The following is an 18,294-nucleotide window of genomic DNA, read 5'->3' on the forward strand; positions in this document are numbered from 1 at the left end:
CTCGCCTATCATTCACAGTCATCATCCCTCCACACCTTTCCGGCGCGGATTTTTTTCAATCATGAGTCGTCCTGCGCATCGCGGCTGGTTGTGATGGAAGGATGGGTCAAATGAGACGTTGAACTGATCTCCGGGCATCGGCCCTTCCCAAAGCGATAACCCTGAGGTAACGAGAGACAAATTGTGGGAGTCGGATTTTTTTTACACGAATATACAGAGATTGCTCTCTCCCGATGAGGTGGTGTGCGTCACAATCATGGGATGGGCTTTTATTTTATGGTTAAAATGTCTCCTCAAATGGTCATTTAAACAGGCCTCCCTGTGAACTGTCACTCGGCAGGTTCTGCAAGGATCCTTCGGTGACAACTCGGGTGGAAGTTAGGCTTATCCTTCAGTGCTTTGGATAATTGATAAACTCCCAGTTAAATCTAACCAGCGTCTGTTCCCTGACGAAAAGTGTTTTGTGTCTAGACTAATGCTCCAGGTGAGTTGTCAAATGGTATGAAAGCTTTAGGTACGAGACACGCTTGATGATTGTGTAATCGGAGTCACCTCATATAGTGACATAGTTAATTTTGGCTTAGCAATGTTATTGAAAAATCTTGCAGAAGGGGTAATGCTATATTTGTCTCTATTTTTTTCTTTGTTGGCCGTTGATTCAATTCTGAGACAGGATCATTATTATATTATTCGCAACCTTATAGGATCTTAAATTTGGCAAGTGCATAATAAGAAGCACATAATGAAAAGCAAAAAACAAATGTTGAATCTATGAAAGGAGATGTGGTTGAAATGCTCAGCAGGTCAAGCAGACTCTGTGGCATGAGAAGCTTGGAATGATTTGTTTTCAGTTCACAGTTGGGACCGTGAGTTGTGTTTATGAAATTCTCCCTTCTAATGTATTGATGAGGTTCAGAAAAAAAGTTACATAGATCTCTTACAGATTATTTTTGATGAGTAGGCAAAAGAAAGAGATTAATTTAGCTGCCTTTGGGAAATGGAAAATATGCATATATTGTGCGATGATTTATTATTCATAATTTATTAATGATGTAGTATAAAATGTTCTTGGTTAACAGGGATTGATGGTTACTTTCTTTTGTTTTTCCTCTAGTTAGTTTATTTCCTCTCGCAGTATACAAAAACTACAGTGAACTGTCAGGTCAACTGAAAAAGCCACTTGTATATGTCCAAAGAAGCGGGCAGGAAAAATCACTACGCACACTACCCACCTAGCAAACTATCTTTTCCAAAAGTTTCCTTCTGGAAAGTCTATAGGGCTATTAAAATAAAAACTGCACTTCATCTTAGAATGTTTTTCACCCAGGCAGTTAATCTGATCAACCATTCTCGTTAGCCATCCCACCCCCTCCATCTATTAGCTCAGTCACTGTACTGCTCTGTAAGCACTTTATAATGCTATTTACATTGTAAATTCATGGCAGTCAAGATTCAAGTTTATATGTCACATGTACATCAGAATATACAGTGTAATGTATCATTTGCATTAACAACCAACACACCTGAAGTCTGCTGTGGGCCAACCCTCAGCTGACGACACACATTCTTGGTGCCAAGATGGTATTTACATATTTCTGGATATTTTATTCCACATCCATATTTGAACCTCTAAGTTTAGTTTTGAATATAATTCTTCATTCGTAAAATTGTTGAATATTGTTTTTTGTTGCATGTTGCAGCAACACACCACAGCAAATTCCAAATACATGTCAATGTATACGGCGAATAAAGTTGGTCCTTGATTTCTTGATCTGTATTTGATAATGCCTCCTCTTGCACCCTTGCCTTTTTCTGGGAAGGATAACTTATAAATGGACCTTCTCTGAGTTTTAAAGAGAATGTAACTATAATTAGATGATGAATTGAGTAACCTTTTCCTCAAAACTTTGTTTAAGCAAATAAGATGACTTCATGAAAGTATTGTGGAGAATAGTTGGAATTTACTAAGAGTTAATGAATGGCTGCTCAGTACCCAATTGCTTTTTTTTAATTAACCAGAGAAAGGCTTTGTGATCATGGTAATGTCATACTGTAAATTATTTGGAACTTCATGTATGGCAGCCGTAAATTTTAGTTGATATATTTATTTTAATCGTATTGAGCAAACCTGTAAAATGTACCATAAAATAAGAATTTGTTGCTTCTTAAAACAAGTTAAATGGTAATTAAGAAAAAAAATTATTTCCAGTAATAACCTGTGGAAAAATTGTTTCCACTCATAATCTGCAGTAGAATCGGAATGGAAGAGAGAAATATTTTACCAATGTGTTATGAACTGGAATGCATTGCCTGACAAGTGGTGAAAGAATTTTGATTAGTAACTCTTAAAGAATTAAACATGGACTTGCAGGGCTGCAGGAAAAAAAAAGGGAAATAGGAGAAATTTGATAGCTGTTTTGAAGAACTGGAAGAAGCATAGTGTGCCAAATAGCTGTCTTTAGTGCTTTAGAAGGTTATAACAAAGTAAGTAATTATTTTGTATGATAAAATCTGCAACTATTCCTAATTAAAATACTAGCTTTTAAAAGTTAGAATAAAAATACCTGTTTTTTAACTTAATAAGAAAATGTTAAGGTTCTAGGGATATGTTTATAAGCAAAATATCCGATAACCACTTGTATGAGTGCCAGTGTGAAATAGACTTTCCACCAACTGTGTTCTATAACTTCTTTATAAAGGGAATTATTATAGTTGTAAAATTCCTAGGTTTAAGAACAACATTTATTATTGGCATGTATATGAAACACTTGTGTAGAAATACTGTTGTGGGAATAATTGCTTGATTCTTGCCAAATAGCTGGTGTTTTGTGGAAAAAGAAAACAGATAAATAGATTCACATGTAAAATGCAAGTTCAGTTTCCAGATTTAAGCATCTGTGAAAAGTGTAAGATTAAATAGCCTGAATGGACTATTATCTAGAAAATATGCTAAGGAAATTTTTTTTTAAATCTCCACGATTGAGGTGGAGTTGTAACTCATCATAAATCTCAGTTGTTCTTTTTCTTTCTTTAATTATGCATGTTTCTTCATTGGTAACTTATTTTATCTATCTCTTAATTCAACTCAGGATTGTATTTTTTAATATTCTCTATGAAACTGTGGCCGTTTTACCAAGTGTAACTGTTGCATGAACTGATAGTAGCTTTGTGACCCACTGTCAGTGGCTGCACTTTATTAAAATGGGCTTTCAACTGGATAAACATTAAATTAGCACAACCATTCAGCACCTTTTTCTGGATTCATTCCAGGCAAAGGATCTTTCTTCAGTCCTTCGTCTAACTGTAGGCAATAAAAAGTTACTGTAGTTTTGATCAATACTGTAAATGTAATAAAATGAGTAAGTTGCATTATAGAAAGAAGGTGCAATACAGAAGTGTGATTTCTTTTATTTAAATAATCAAATGCCATGGTCTCGTCAAAGTTCAAAATAAATATGTCATCAAAGTACATGCACGTCACCATACACTATCCCAAGATTTATTTTCTTGTGGTATTAACAGCAGATACAGAGATCCACAAATGAGTCAATCAAAAACTACACGCAAAGACGGACAAACAGCCAACATGCAAAAGAAGACAAATCGTGCAAATACTAAACAAAAATCATAATGATAGGGATTCCTTGTGACAGTACAGGTATTGCTACAAGGAACCAGGTGGTTAACACAAATGATCAAAAATACATAATAAAGGAGCAACAAATTCAAGATGGTAAATGCAGAAAGAGCCAAAAGAAACCAGAAACAATCCAACATATTTCAGGATCCTGCAGCAGTTTACCTCAATCTGATTACTTACACAGGCACAATCAATTGGCAAACATTATTCACCACAATCTTGCTTTAAAAATACCAACTCAAAAAAGACATTATACCTTACTATAAATACAAGCTTGATCCAGTTTTAGAGTCAGAGTCCTACAAATTATATTATGACTGATCCATTATTACAAATAGGACAATCCATAACAACCGTCTGGATATAATATTACAGGATAAACAAGCATGGACAACTTATTTAATAGATATAGCCATTCCAAACACAAACAAGTTACAGAAATCAATAAGTGTAAAACACCAGAAACATGCTGAATTAAAAGAGGAAATTGAAAGACTATGGAACATGAACAGGGTATACATTGTCCCGATAGTAATATCTGGAACTGGTATCATTCCAGAGTCACTACACAAAAGCGTTAAACAATTAGGCCTATATAACAATATCTATGTTAATCTTCAAAAACCACAATACTACACATCACTAGCATGATCTGAAAGTTCCCAGCAATTGAGAAATGAGGTTGCTTGGCTATACCCATACCTCAGGTTTTACCAGCTTGAGCTGAGAGGCAAAAATAGAATGATAATAAATAAATAATATTGAGGCCATGGGTTGCAAAGTCGTTAAAAGTAAACCATAGGCTGTCGAATCATTTCAGCGTTGAGGTGTGTAAAACTGTCCACACTGGTTCAGGAGCCTGATAAATGAAGGGTAATAACTGTTCTTGGAACTGTTGGCGTGGGACCTAAGGTTCCTGTTCCTCCTTCTCAATACTTGTCCTATCTGCACCTTGAATGGATAGAATAAAATAAGTATTCCTAACATTTTAGTTATTATAGAAATTAATCTTGCATCAGCTGATCTGGTTAGAACTTTTGTACTTTTTCTCCCTCCTAAAGTTGATTGTTAGAATGCCAGATTAATTGGAAATGATCTGCCAGCTCTAGAAATGCACAACAAGATTGAATACAATGTAACTTGAGTGGTTACCATTCAAAACCAAGATTTTTTGATAGGGTATGCAGAAACTGTAGATGCTGAGATCTGGAGCGAAAAAAAAACCCAATCAACCAGAAGAACCCGCTAAGTTCCTCCAGCATTTTATTTTCTCATCGAATTTTCAGAACCTCTTTTAGAAACCTAATGGGAAGTAACATTTATGAACTACTAGTTCACTTCAGGTGGTTACTAGGAAGTCAAGTGGATCCAAAGTGTTATTTTCATGTAGTCATCAATGGGTATGTTCCATTTTGCAAACTTTCCATTTTTACTTGAGGGATTAATTTCTATATAAATTTCAAATAATGGTAATTTCATCCATTTAAAAACATAGTAATATGAAGTACATAGAACTTCATTGACTCTAGTACTCTAGTAACTACATAGACACTTAGTTGTCTTAATTTCTTCCTCCCTCAACTCCATTCTGCCAAAATATTAACAAATTATGGCTATCATTAATAGGAAAGCTGCAAAATGAGTGTGACAGGTGCTGCCAAAATATTAGTGCATGCACTTTTTCCCATTAATCTTTTGGGAAATGAAAATAATGGAGAACCAATCTGTGATTATTTTTTTCTAATGTGGTTAGAGACCCTTGTTTTTGATGAATGGGCCTTTAGAAGCAGAAACTGGATGTTAGCAATAGTAACTATTTTTGTTTAGATGAAGCTCAGGAGAAAATTGCAGTTGTAAGCAAAATCTGAATACAAATGACGCTAAACTACTTTCACAAAACACCTGGCTTGTAGAAACACAACTCCAAATGGAATCAGAATCAGATTTATTATCACTGGCATGTCAGAATCAGAATTGGGTTTAATATCACTGGCACATATTGTGAAATTTGTTTACTTAGTGGCTGCAGTACAATGCGATACATGATAATATAGGGAAAAATGAATAAGTGAATCAATTACACTATATATATATATATATATAATATGTATGTATTAAATGGTTAAATTAAAAATAGTGCAAAAACAAATAATAAAAGTGAGGCAGTGTTCATGGGTTCAACGTCCATTTAGGAACCGGATGGCAGGGGTGAAGAAGCTGTTCCCGAATCACTGAGTATGTGTGTTCAGGCTTCTGTACCTCCTTTCTGACAGTAACAATGAGAAGAGGGCATGTCCTGGGTGATGGGGGTCCTTAATAATGGATGCCACCTTTCTGAGGCACCGATACTTGAAGATGTCTTGGATACTACAGAGAATAGTACCCAAGATGGAGCTGACTAATTTTACAACTTTCTGTAGCTTCTTTCGATCCTGTGTAGTAGCCCCCCCCCCACCCAGACAGTGATGCAACCTGTCAGAATGCTCTCCATGGTACGTTTGTAGAAGTTTTCAACTGTCTTAGGTGAGAAACCAAATCTCCTAATGAAGTATAGCTGCTGTCTTGCCTACTTCATTGCTGCATCGACCAGTTTAGATCCTCAGAGATCTTGACAGCCAGGAACTTGAAATTGCTCACTCTATCCAATTCAAACCCTCTATGAGGCTTGGTTCGTGATCCCTCATCCTACCCTTTCTGAGGTCCACAATCACCACTTTGGTCTTACTGACAAGGTTGTTGCTGCGAAACCACTCCATTAGCTGGTCTTTCTTGCTCCTGTATGCCATCTCACCTCCACCCGAGATTCTGCCAACAATGATTGTATCATCCACAAATTTATATGTATGTCGTGAGATTTGTTGTTCTGTGATAAGAGTACAGTGCTATCACAAAAGAACAATGCTGAGAATCTCTAAAACAAGATGACAATGATGCTGTAGACTGAGCTGAAAAGTAATATTTCTTAATTGTTATCATATTAGTTTGTATTTTCCTTCATAATTCTAAATCTGAACATTTGACTCTTGACCATCATCTAATCATTTATTTCCCAAGAATTGCCCATCTTCATAAATTGTTCTTTCTTCCTGCAGTCTGCAATTTTTAAACTTTACAGCTTTAAATAATAGAATGCTCATCTTTATTTTGCTTTCTATTTAAACTGGTAGATTGCACCTTGATTCTTAGTGTACTTAATTTTGCAAATGAAGATCAAGGTACAAAAGGGTGTAGATTAGGAAAAGTTAACCTGCTTTTAAGGAGAATGTTATATTTAAAACGTAGGAAAAAGGCAAGAATTTGTACTATTCTCTAGTGGTAATCATATTTATGACACTTCTGTCACTATTAGCATAAAAAGAAATGCTGGTATTGGATATGGAGATCATTCTGTTGGTTTGGATGATATTGTCTCCAGTTCAGTAGTATTTGTGTTGAAAGAATTTGTCTTATTTTGCTATTACTTTAAAAGAACCTCACCTCATCTAGCATTCAGTATTTATTCCTGTGGAGAGGTGTGCAAATGGAAATGTTGTGAAAAGGAGGGTTATTATGCGATATTTATGAAGAGAAAGACATGTTATTGTGCTGGGAAACTGGTATGAGCCCCTTAGCCTTCCTATGGCTGTGTATAGCTGTGCCAGGAAGCTGTTTAAGGCTCAGTTTTCTGCTGGTGCTCCTGCAACAAAAAAATTGCTAAAAAGTAATTGTTTCACTGCATGGGTTTAAGTGGAGTGAACCACTGAGGTAATGTGCAAGAGCTGTATGTGAGGGCTGGTATTTAGTGGGCTCGAATGAGGCGTGACACCTTTTTACACTAAAATGAGATGGGACTGGTAACAACTGCTTTGTGTATTGACAAACTAACAGAATCCTACAACCACTGGCATCGTCACCTGTTGAATTTGGTGCCTCCATATCGTTTTGCAAAAAGAAGGGAGTCAATAGCTGTGATCCAACCCAACGGGAGGTAGTGAGAGGGACTGTAAAATCTCTCAACACATGGAACAGGTGTTGACAGTCCCTATCAGATTGGAGTTGCTCATCTCAGTGCTGACCAGTTGAACTGTTCACTTTAGCCCATGCATGCACTCTCTGCAGTTTGCATGGCCATTCACTCTACATTAAGGCAGATGGTGATGAGATCACAGATTTATTGCTTCAGGGAACCAAATTCCCAGTACGACAGCACACGGCTCATCTGGAGACATTTATTGAAATATTTTGAAGAAATATTTCTGGACATTCTTAAACTATAGTTGATCTAGAAATGGGGACAGCTATAATTTCCCTGCTGTTGATGAACCATGCCGTAAGCAGAACCATGTGATATACATTTTTTTTCGCAAAAGGTTACTTCTAAAATGTTTATCCATGCCTTTTCAATTATTTTCTTTTCTACTCTCTTCAGCATACTTCTTGCACAGATACCATTATTTACATTCTCATATTCTCATCTCTTTGCTTGCTGTGGTTGACTGCCTCCCACATTCAAGATAACCATCCTTTCAACTGAGCCAAGATCTGACAACATGGAATTGCCTCCGGAAAGTCATTTGCATAGACAATTTGCCCTCTTTTTCACATACATTGTAACTGCTTTTTATTTCATCCTATGCTTTAAGCAGACCTATAAACTTTCCTTGTGTCAGAAAGTTTAGTATTCATTTATTTCCTGCACCATTTAAAGCATTTGTCCATATATGAAGAAAGGTATGTCCAAGTTTTTACTTAAAGGAAAGAAGAAGAATGATTTTACCTCAAGATAATGCTCTGAGGTTTTGATGTGTATTGCTACTCTTCTGCTTTCAACAGGACTGTGTGATGAATCAAGTGCAGCTTAAAATAGAATAAACTGGAAACAAGATGGAGAATAAAGAATATCAAGTAAAAATACAGAGCTGTACTATGTGCAAAAGCCTTAGACACTTATAAAACAAACCTATGAAGCAAAGATGATTTCAAAAATAAAATTTTCTAAACATCAAAACATTTAATGTAATGATCAATAAACAGTGAAAAACGAAATCAAATCAATATTTGGTGTGACCACTCTTTGCTTTTAAAACTGCATCAATTCTTTAGGTATACTGTTGAGCAGTTTTATAAGAAAATTAGCTGGTAGGTTGTTTCAGGTATCTTGGGAGAACTTGCCACAGTTCTTCTGCAGACTTTGGCTATCTTATTTGCTTCTGTTTCTCCAGGTAGTCCTAGATAGCCTTGATGATGTTGAGATTGGGGCTCTGTAGAGGCCATGCCACCTGAAACCATATAAAAAAAATCTAGGGTGCCTAAGACTTTTGCACAGTACTGTAGATTTTTGGAAAGGTTAGATTTCAGGTATTCAAATTTCATCAGAAATAATGTAAATAAAATGCATTGTAGACTGTGGAACATAGAACTGTATGGCCATGATGATGTTGTGCCAACCTATACATAAACCTACTCCATAATCAATCTAACCCTACATGGGCCATAATACTCCATTTCTCGTGCACATACGTACTTATCTAAGAGTCTCTTAAATGTCCTTTTCTTCCAAGTATTTCCTCTCTTAATGGTGTTTTGACTTTAGTGGTCTGTTTCTGAAAACATTTATAATGTTCTTGTTGTTTATAAATGTTTGATTCCGTTTATAGGAAAACATATACGGTAGATGTTAATTAAACAGAATTAATTCATACTCACCAACTGCATCTCAGTGTGGTATGGCAATTGTCCTGTATTGGACCACAAAGTACTCCAGCGTGTGGTGAAAACTGCCCAGCGGATTATCGGCACCCAATTGCCCACCATTGAGAATATCTATCATAAACGCTGCCTGGGCAGGGCGAAAAGCATTATCAGGGATGCATCTCACCCTAACCATGGACTTTTTACTCTCCTCCCATCCGGTAGGCACTACAGGAGCCTCTGCTCCCGCACCAGCAGGCACAGGAAGAGCTTCTTCCCTGAGGCTGTGACCCTGCTGAACCTCACATCACAGTGCTAAGTAGTATTGCCTCCATATTGTACTGTCTCAGTACTTTTATATTTGTGTGCTGTAGCGCTTTTTTAATTCGCAGTTATTTTGTAAATAACACTATTCTTTGTATTTCTGGTTAGATGCTAAATGCATTTCATTGGCTTTGTATCTGTACTTGGCACAATGACAATAAAGTTGAATCGAATCTAATCTAATCTGTATTATGTCACCCAGAATTTGTGCTGAGATCTGCTCTGGCATAACAGCTTGCTGTGTAAAAACAAATACTGCCATTTTCCTATCCCAGCACAGACAGTGAGAATGGTGCAGTTGCTTCCAAACAGATGCAAAATAAACTTCTATTATGAGATTTTCTGATGGTAGGAAACCCAATCCTTTTTGTTTAAATCTTTGTTTTCTGTTGTCTCTACTAGTTCTTTCAAATATATGCCAAAGCAGTTCACAATGAACTTGTCATGTTGTGTAGTTCCTCTAATTTTGTTGCTGGTTTTGCAGCCATCCTGGGGTCTGGACGAATATAATTAAAACATTTTTAAATAGAAAAGTTTAAACTAAAAACAAGAAATTAAAATATTAACCTATCTTCTTACATTATTTTCCTCATAATTCTGCATTTCCCCTTCAAATGAACTAGAAAACATAAAATATCCTATACTAGGGGATAGGGGCATAGAATCCTAGAGTAGATTCCCCAGTATAAATGGCATTGGGGAATGTCAGCAGCGTCTAGTTCCCAGTTCCATTCTGGGGATTCCTGTGTCATAGCATAGTCAGGAAATGGCTGGCTGAGCTCAATCAGTAAGTTTGAGACTTCCCTCTTCCTGCAGGAATCCCATAATTTAGGATCACTTATACTGACAAATGCTGGCAAGAGCTGTCAACTTGGCTAACTTTTAACGGATTGGTGCTCCAGGCCAGTGGATTAGAACAACTCAAATTCATGACAAGAAACTTTTCCAACAAAATAATGAAAAAGAAAAAACTGCACCTAACCATATTCTAGGTGGGGAACAATGTCTATTTTATTGTGAGTCATTGTTCTCAGCAATCATTCTTGGAATCAAAATGCTACTTGCTACTGGATGAAGTTCTGGAAGATGCATTAAGATATGTGTTTGGTCAGTTCATATCAGAATACTGAACTTATCTGTTATTTTCATATCTTCAAATTAGACATTTTGAGGAATAGTGTGGAGTAGTTGTAGACTTTGCAAGCTGATTGAGAGGCTGAATATGAACATAAGTTGCCTTTATGCCAATCAATATAGTAGTATGCCTGAAAAAGTGGGAAATTTTATGGTTTCCCACAGACAATGCAGTGAAGTGAAGTGGGTGAAACCCAGTACACTGTCCTACAGCCAGCTCTGAATTCAGAGCAAAATCCAGAGAGGTTCAAGCCCTGCCTCGCCAGATTCAGTGTGAAAGATAACTTCTACAAAGTTCTTCTAAGAACTGTTTTATGTTTAAACAAATACATATGTAAAATAAATTTACCTGAATTATAGTATTAATTTCTGGATCATGTATGTGGACAATATGTTAAGATAACTATGCCTGTGACTGACTAGTGATTTCTTTCAGGAAACACTGCTTGGTGAAATGGATGTGATACCTTCTTAGTACAGTAATTCTTTGCAGTGAGCAATTTAACTCTGCCATGCTAGTGCAAATTTGAATTGCACTGTTAACATCAGCTCTTTTACACTGAATAAACAGCAGTCTCGAATTTACTTACTACATAATTTGACCTGGGGATTGGTGGGTTTCATAAGTACCATGAGGAAACTTGAAGAAATTTATTAACAGAGCTATTATCATCTGGCATTGTTCTTGAATAATGTATGTATTTGTTGTGGGATTTTCTGAATTAGTTATAGTCATACTTTATTGATCCCGGGGGAAATTGGTTTTCAGTACAGTTGCACCATAAATAATAAATAGTAATAAAACCATAAATAGTTAAATAGTAATATGTAAATTATGCCAGTAAATTATGAAATAAGTCCAGGACCAGCCTATTGGCTCAGGGTGTCTGACCCTCCAAGGGAGGAGTTGTAAAGTTTGATGGCCACAGGCAGGAATGACTTCCTATGACGCTCTGTGTTGCATCTCGGTGGAATGAGTCTCTGGCTGAATGTACTCCTGTGCCCACCCAGTACATTATGTAGTGGATGGGAGACATTGTCCAAGATGGCATGCAACTTAGACAGCATCCTCTTTTCAGACACCACCGTGAGAGAGTCCAGTTCCATCCCCACAACATCACTGGCCTTATAACACAGTGGAGAAGGCAACGTAACTTCAAATCTTTGGTGATGTCAGAATTGGAATCAGGTTTAATATCACTGGTATTTGTTGTTTTGTGACAACAGTACATTATAATTGTTTTTTTTTTGGCGTGTGCCTGTGTGTGTGCGCGTCTGTGCATGTGCGTCTGTGTGTCCGTGCATGCGTCTGTGATGATGGATTTTTCATGGCCTTTTACAAGGCACGGAGCGAGAGAGAGAGAGAGAGAGAGACAGAGAGAGACAGAGACAGAGAGAGACTGTGTGACGCACCACTTCTCACACAGACATTTTCGCAGTATTTTCCCATTGTTTTACGAGGTCGAGTTGCGGTGTCGACACTCAACCCGGCACGGATGGAAAGCCTACTTGGGGGTGGACCCGACTAGTTTTGAACCCGGGAACCTCCACTCCCGGGTCTGGCGCCAATGTCGTTGTGCCACCAGCAGCCTAGTACATTATAATTGTAATGAGTACTTGAAAACAAACTGAAAGTCACTGAGGCCAAGTAAGGGAGTATCACGCTTCCAACTAACTGAATTCAAAGTCAAAAAAGTACATTTAATCCTTTATTACAAACCTATAATAAAATAATTCGACTCTTCCGTAATTCATGTAAAACAAAAACGAGTGAGATGAATGTAATTGAATCAAATTCAAACAAAAATGAGCAGTCAACAAAACAATATGCGCTCCCTACTCACCCCGCTCTACACCACCATGTAAGTGAACAGGTGACTATATTCATTTATTTCTACCACCACCCAAACCCACAAGGCAACCCCAGATGACAAATTCCCTTAACCCAGAGTGAGGACGTGCAACACAAATACAGTGCAGACAGACAATAAATAGATACATAGCACCTACATCCCAGCCCCTAATAACACTATAGTAATTACAACTACATGTTACAAAATAGGAGACATGAAATCTTCAAGGATAAACATTCACATATTATCAATGCATTTTAACATGCAAGTATCTTCTTTCTTCTTTACACAGAGTCATGTAACAGTCATCGAGGCCAGAGGTTACTAGCACTTAGCCCAGTACAAAGTGATTTTTACCACCACTCTCTATCAATTCATTAAGTCATGAAGTCAAACAACCAGAGTAAGTGAAGCTCCTGGATCTATAGCTGTAGCTTCTCCAACCACTGCCTCCTGTAGAAGACAGATCTTGGTTATAGACCTGTTGACACAGTTGGTCTTGGTCTTGATGCACACTTGTTGCACAAATCCTCTTCTGTCTGGAAAGGCTTGGATGACTCTTCCCATGATCCATGAGTTGCGAGGCACTGGGTCGTTAACTATAAATAAGCACAATGTCTCTTAGGAGGAAATTGTGCTTTATACCTGACCATTTCTGATGTTCCTGTAACTGTGGTAAGTACTCCTTGACTCACCATTTCTAAAACAAGTTGCTTCCATCTACAATGAGTATAAATGTCTTCCTTTTGGAACTCTCCTGGTGGTTAGGATGGTGAAGTCTTCAGAAGCAACAGATAGTTGGGTGTTAGTGCTTCCAAGTAATTGACATCAGAGGATGCCTTAGTAATTGACGACCATTGATAATAGCCTCTTCTTTGCAAAGGACAGTGTGAAAACTCTTTGTCAGGGTTCTGTACATTCATGGTGGAATTGAGGACCTTTTGCACAGACCTGATCAATATCTCCTATGTTCTCCCATAATGTGAGCAAGCTAGGGGTTAAAAATCCACTTAATTCCTTTCTGAAGGAGGACATCGCTGATCTATGAATGATTTCACTTCTCAATGGCTATGCTCAAATCACGCTCAGCTCTAACAAAGTTTGCCGCATTATTGGAGTGCAGTTCACAAACCTGTCCTCGTCTTGCTATGAAGTGTCGAAGTGCATTAACAAAATGTGTCTAACGAAAATGACAGTTCAGTGTGACAGCTTGTAGAGCTAGACAGGTAAATATGACCTTCTACCTCTTTACTGTACTCCTTCTGCTTTTCATCTCAAAAGGTCCAAAGTAGTCCACTCCTACACTTGTAAATGAAGTTCATCTGGAGAGATCCTGTCCAGAGGTAGATCTGCCACGTACTGGCATCCTGGAGCTGTGTGCAACTATTGACAAACTACACACTTAGATAGGATTCTTCTCCTAATGCTGGGAATCCCAATATTTTTGGCGCAACCTGGACAACGTGGTTGCGGCCTCCGTGTCCCACCCCTTGATGTACATGCCTCAGAAGGATGTCTGAGGTATGGGGATCCTTTACCAGTATCACAGAATGTTTAGACTCTTCAGGCATAGCTGTCCTAGTAAGTCATCCACCAACTCTGAAGCACTGGATTGAGCCTAAAAATATGGCTGTTCCTTTTCACACTTTCTCCCCTTGCAAATGAGAATTCATCTGGAAATCTCTTTCTTTGGCAAAACCCAATGATCTCCATTTCAGCCTTTCAGAGGTCCTCCACTGAGAAATGACCTTGGCTGGTCTGATCTATCTTTATCTCTATCTCCAAAGAATACCATTGTTGTTCTTCATCCAAGTCAGACTAAGCAAGAGCCATCTCAATTGCTTCCTCTTCTGAATAAGAAACAGGAGCAGATTCTTACATCTAAGAATCCAGGCCATTTTTGAAACCCTGTTTACAACCAAGTTTTGGAACCTGGAAGTTTTATTCTTGATATACTCCAGCACTGAAGTATATTAAGAATGACTCATGAAGCTGCATGTGCAACTCCTTTCTCCACAATGTGTCCATTTGGTTTGCCACTATAGCGAGTGAGCTTCTTACAAGGAATGGAAACTGACTTCAATGGAGCTACCCTAGATTTTTCCACGATAAAAACACTGTGCACCTGAGAGCACGTGTTATGCAACATTAGGTAGGTCACTGCTCCATAGTCATCTTTGCTTGCATCTGTAAAGTGGTGTAACTGGGCAGCTGCAGCTTCTCCAAAATCTGGGTTCAAACATCTAACAACTTTGAAGTCTTCCAACTGACAGAATTCTTCCAGCCAGCTTGTCCACACATGAGCACCTGATGTTGGTACAGTGTCATCCCAGCCAAGCTCTTTACTGTTTCGATCTTGTAGGATCTTCTTAGCGGATAACACCACCAAACTCAAGAGTCCAAAAGGATCACAGATGGAACTAACTTTGGAGAGGATGCCCCTTCTGCTGAGTGATCTGTCTTAGATCGTGATCTTAAGTTTGAAAGTATCAGACTAAATGCCCCATTGCACACCTAGTACTCCCACCACTGAACGTGCATCTTGATCTAGATACAAATGCATCAAATCTTTCACTCTTGTTCCTCTGGTATCACAGCTAGCGCACTAATTCTTTTGCTTATCCACTTTGTGGGTTGAAAGTCACCTTTAGCATGAATGGATACAAGATCATGATAGAGGGATGCTGCTTCTTCCTCAGAAGACACTGACACAAGGCAGTCATCAACATAGAAGCAATGCAAAACCTTTTGCAACTGAACTGTTCATCATTATCCTTAGGAAATGTGCAAAAGACAAAGTTAGCACAGCTTGGTGATGAAGTTGCTCCAAAGAGATGTACCACCATTCTAAAATCCACCACATCTTGGCTGAAGTCACAATCAGGCCATCAGAGAAACTTCAGCAGATCTGCATCTTATACTGGTAGTTTAACCTGGTGAAACAGTGATTCACTAACTGCCATGATGACCACTGGTTCTTTTCTGAATCTGGTCATGACTCCAGACAATGAGCTAGTAAGATCTGATCCCTGTAAAAGCTGAGCATTAAGTGATGTTCCCTGAAAAGTCGCTCCACAGTCAAACACAACATGGAGTTTTCTCCTTCTGGGGTGGTAAACACCATGGTGTGGAATATACCAGACTTGCACATCACTGCATTCCAGATCCTCTGCAGGCACTCTTTCTGTATAACCTTTGGAGTTGACAGATTTCAGGAAAGCTGTGTAGTCAGTGTGAAATGACAAAATCCTCTTAAAACTCCTCCTTAGATTTAGAGCATGATGTTCTGCAACCTTCCTATTATTTGACATGTTAACCTTCTTTCTCAAAGGTAAACCAATCTGGCTGTGGTCATCCACCAGTTTTGCAGAATTTGCGATCAGCTCCATGAACTTGTAGACTTCTCTTGACAAACCAGGTTGTTCATCCTGACTACATTCAGGGAAATCTGCCTTAAATTGCTGCCACCAAAGCTCATCGAAGTTCAAAATTGAAATTCTGTTAACTGTCAGCTCTGACTGTGCACAATCTCTGCCAGAATCATGTTTATTATCACCCGGCATGTGTCGTTGAATTTGTTAACTTAGCAGCAGCAGTTCAATGCAATACATAATATAGAAGGGGGGGGGGGGGGAAAAAGTAAAAATAAATAAATAAATACAGAAATTGCTGTGTATGTTATTGAATAGATTTTTAAAAATCGTGCAAAAACTGAAATAATATAAAAAAAGTGAGGTAGTGCTCATGGGTTCAATGTCCATTTAGGAATCAGATGGCAGAGGGGAAGAAGCTGTTCTTGTATCACTGAAAGTGTGCCTTCAGGCTTCTGTACCTCCTACCTGATGGTGGCGGTTGTCTCTCGGGGTCCGAGGAAGACTAAACATTGTGCAGTCATCTGGATACACATGTGGCTTCGGAGGCCAAAGGCCGAAGCACACACGCGGTTGCAGGTTGGACATGGAATGGCGGTTGTTAGAACAGGCGCACACACAGCTTTGTGGTGTCAGTCTCGTGCTGCTGCAAGGCGCTGATTTCGGTCATCCTCAAAGTCAGATGCAGCTTTTCTGGTCAGGGCGTGCCATGCAGCCCTGTCGGCTGTGGACTCCTCAAGTTGTCGAGGCTGGCGGTCTGCCCATTTGATGTATGATTTCAGATTGTCTTTGAATCTTTTTTTGGGGTGGCCCTGATTGCGACTGCCATGTTCAAGCTCACCGTAGAGCAGCTGCCTGGGGATTCTTGTTTCACCCATGCGGATTACATGGCCAGTCCAGCGTAGCTGGGCCTGGAGTATCCTTGCCTCAATGCTTGTGCTGTTGGCTCTGTCAAGGACTTCTTGGTTGGTGATTCGGTCCTGCCATTGAATCCTCATGATCGACCGCAGAGAGCGCATGTGAAACTGCTCCAGCTGTTTGATGTGCCTGTGGTACAGGGTCCAGGTTTCGCAGTCATACAGGAGAGAGGTGAGGACCACAGCCTCGTACACCTTGAGCTTGGTTGAAAGCTGAATGTCCTTGTGCTCCAGAACTTTGACACGGAGTTTCCCGAGTGCCTGCTGGCTTTCTGGATCCTTGCTATGATCTCTTTGTCAAGGGATCCGTCACTGGAGATGGTGCTTCCTAAATACTTGAAGCTCTCCACATTCTTCAGGTCAGTGCTGTCGATGGTGATGCATGGCTGAGGAGGGTGACTGTTTGGTGCAGGTTGTAGGAGAACTTCTGTCTTACCGAGGCTGATTGTCAGGCTGAACAGCTTTGAGGCTGCGGAGAACTTGTCGACAATCGTCTGCAGGTGGTTCTCCTGGTGGGCCATGAGGGCACAGTCATCAGCAAACAGGGCTTTAGTGATGAGCCTCCTCAATGTTTTGGTCTTTGCAGCAAGGCGTTTCAGGTCAAACATTAATCCGTCTAGGCGATATCTTATGTAAGTACCCAGGTCTAGGTCCTTAACAGCATGCTTCAGCATTTGGATGAAGAAGAGATTGGAGAGCACTGGTGCTAGAACACACCGTTGCTTCACACCATTTGAGGTGTTGAAAGTCTCAGATGGGGAACCATCTGAGAATACTTCTGTCATGCCATCGTGGAGCAGGCGGATGAGTGTAGTGAATTTCTGCGGGCAGCCAAGCTTTCTAAGGATGATCCACAACACGTTTCTGTTGAGTGTGTGAAACACCTTCGTCAGATCAATGAAGTATAATGTCATGTTCTGTTCCAGGTACTTCTCCTGTATCTGTCTCACTGCGAAGATCATGTCGACAGTGCTTCATTCGGGACAAAAGCCACATTGTGACTCGGGAAGGTTCTCTTCTGACAGTGTTGGAATCAGTCTGTTGAGGATGATGCGGGCGAGGATTTTTCCGGCAATGGAAAGTAGTGAGATGCCTCTGTAGTTCCCGCAGTCATTCCTTGAACCTTTATTTTTGTAGAGGGCGATTATCATTGCGTCTCTGAGATCAGGGGGCATCTCTTCTTCTTCCCAAGTGCTAGTCAGGGTGCTGTGGAAAGCCTCAAGTGATTCCTTGCTGAGTGCCTTGTACAGTTCAGCAGGTATTCCATCCTTGCCGGGCACCTTGCCACTGCTCATCTGCGTGATAGCCTTCTTGACTTCATCTATCAAGGGAGGATCATCTAGTTCCTCATGAATAGGCTGTTGGGGGATTTGGTCCAGAGCAGA

At 39.3% G+C, this 18,294-nt stretch overlaps 1 protein-coding gene across 4 annotated transcripts in view; it reads left to right on the forward strand.

The window, feature by feature from the left end:
• The first annotated feature begins 39 nt into the window (after positions 1-39).
• Positions 40-18,294, forward strand: part of LOC134337276 (E3 ubiquitin-protein ligase MARCHF2-like) — a 91,643-nt gene continuing 73,388 nt past the window's right edge. For 3 of the 4 annotated variants that reach the window (XM_063032144.1, XM_063032147.1, XM_063032146.1), the window contains exon 1: positions 40-166. The gene's annotated coding sequence lies outside the window, so the exon portion shown is untranslated. The remainder of the gene's footprint in view (positions 167-18,294) is intronic. The other variant, XM_063032145.1, reaches the window with a different exon arrangement.

This window comes from Mobula hypostoma, chromosome 24, assembly GCF_963921235.1.
Source record: "Mobula hypostoma chromosome 24, sMobHyp1.1, whole genome shotgun sequence".
Classification (NCBI taxonomy): Eukaryota; Metazoa; Chordata; class Chondrichthyes; order Myliobatiformes; family Myliobatidae; genus Mobula; species Mobula hypostoma.